Below are 2,590 nucleotides of genomic sequence, written 5' to 3' on the forward strand. Positions count from 1 at the left end.
GTTCTTGTAGTTTACTTTCTGCATCTTTACATTTCCATCTTAGGATTGTTAGTGACAAACAATCATTACATTTGTCTTAACTTAGATTCATATGCACATCTTATCTGTTCACAAACACTCATTTAGGATTGATACCTCTTGTACTGCAATAGCATAAGGGGAATTGAAACACCCATCCATCATTCCATTCATATATCATCTTTGTATACATCCACCATCATTCACCACACATAACAAAATAACTTGTTTCATATACATTCTCAGACCCTCCCCCAAACTTATATTACGTCCCTTGTGTAAATAAAAGTCTGAAAAATAAGTCTAAGAATCACACAAAATGAAACAAAATAAAATGCGATGGTATAAACAATGAGTTGGATGAATGTGGTACCTCATGGGTTGGTGAAGAAGGAGGTTGTGGCAGCCTCCATGCTCGCCAATGTGTACCCAGGATCATCACCGGCTTCAACAGGCGTAGGGATTCACTCATTAGAGAGCTCGATTATGTGCACAGACGACTTGCTCGGACCAGCATCCAAGGGGTTGATCAGGTAAGGCATCGCGTAGCTCATCGGGTAGTACAACGGGTATGGTGGGAGAGGTCCGGAATGGTCACCCATGTAGCTGCTCGCAGGGTGCATCGAGTAAGGCATTGGATACGACATTTGATAGGTCTGAGGGAAAGGACCCGAGTGATCACCCGAATGTGTGCTCGATGGAGGCATCAGGTATGACATCGTGTACCCTGTCAGGTGACGCGTCGGGTAGGCATCCGAATGGCTTCTCCGTGACCTATTGGGTCTTGTGACAACTTCCTCTGCTTGGGGTTTGTAGGATGACACCCTATGAGGCTCTAGAGGTGCCAATCCTTGGATTCCTCCTAGTGGTCCGCTCCTCCCCATCCATGTGGGTGCATAGGCTTAAGTAGGAGCTGAAGCACAGCTTGCCTTGTCTTGCAACTCCCTGATCTGTCCTCCCATCACCTTCACTGTGCCGGTAAGGTCCCTTACTTTCCTAGCTAGGAACTTGTTCATCCTCTTCAACCATCTGATCCTCTTGTGAGTTTCTCTCACCCCAACTGGTTGCCTTTGAGAGCAAACATACTCCTCAAAATCATAGTCCTCTGAGTTGTCTCCCTGTCCTTGCCCTGTTGTCTCTCTCTCTTCAGCTTCGGATTCCCCCTCAGGGTTGTACAGCTCCTCCATCGGTGGCATGAAGTCTATGTTTTCCCCTAGTCGGATCTTTGTGCACAAGACGTTGGGCAGAATCATTTGAGCAGGTCCAACTTTTGGATGAACGAACTTGAAGAGCAACCTATCATTCGGCTTCTCATAAGCCAAGAATCTCGCCAATGTGAGGTAGTCGATGTCCAGCCATCTCGGCTCATGTACCACTCTCTTCAAGGACACATCGCAAGCTACCAAAATTGGTGTGACCAAACCTCCTATGGAGATCGCTCCAGCTCCCTCTCGCCTCTTGGTTTTCATTGCCCAGGATTTCAGATACAAGATCTGATCAAGCAGGACAAAAACCAAGCTAGTGTCCGCAACATCCCCTACTAGCGGTCTACCATCCCTAGCATTAACCAATATTACACACAAGGCTATGTCTGGCAGTTGGAGCTCATGATCATTCACATTCCCAGTTTCCTTCCTAGCAAATAGAGTGCAGGCTAGGGACTCCTTATTTGAACAGATTTCGAGCTTGTGGACTTGTAGGGGAGCTTATCACCTATTGTCAGCCATAGGGATTTCATCTCCTCCTTGCTCACCTCCATGTTTTCTCCACTACCAGCCTTGAAACCATACAGCTCCTCCATCTCCTTGAAGGTAAGTCGGTATTCCTTATTGCACACGGAGAAAGTGATGAACCCGATCCCCCCATCGGGTAGTAGGGTCGGGTGGTCTTCGAAAAAATGTAACCGTAGTGTGAAAAGGAAGTGAACCGTCTCCTCCTCATAGGCTTCGAGGTTAGCTCGCATCATATCAAAGAGAAACTCGACGTCTCTAGCTATTCCCAACTGCTTCATTGTTTCGTGGTGGGGGTAGCGGGTACCAACAAAGCTCATCTTGCGGAGGACCTTGAAGAGCTTGGCCGGAGTCTCCACCTCTCTTTGCTTCAGCCTCCTCGATGCCAACCGGGTGCGCTCTCTTTGCTCCTCTTCGTGGTCATGACTCTCACCCTCCTTATCTCGATCTTCTTCTTCCGCCGCCCTCTCAGCTACCTCCTCAGCTTTTTTAGAAGCTGGTCTCTTCCCTCTTGCAATCGCGGCTCTGCTTCTCAACCGTGAGATTTGGTTCTCCTCCATCGGCATCTGAATCTACCACCATTGGGTCAGTGACGGTTCTCTCGAACGTAGACAGGTCCCTACGTCGAGGAGATCTGCGGACAGCACTCACCACCAGGCTTAGTGAGCGAACTCGAGGGTCTGCACGATTGGTTGCTCAAGCACCTGCTCGGGTGACGGATCGGGTTGAGCATCAGATTAGGGATTAGAAACGTCCAGCCAACGGTTGGGAATTCGAAGCGTCTCCCCCTCCTTGGGAATCGCGAGCATCCACGGTGTCATCTCCGGTTCTAGTAGCAGCGG

The sequence above is a fragment of the Camelina sativa genome, chromosome 20 (genome assembly GCF_000633955.1).
Source record: "Camelina sativa cultivar DH55 chromosome 20, Cs, whole genome shotgun sequence".
Taxonomy (NCBI): domain Eukaryota; kingdom Viridiplantae; phylum Streptophyta; class Magnoliopsida; order Brassicales; family Brassicaceae; genus Camelina; species Camelina sativa.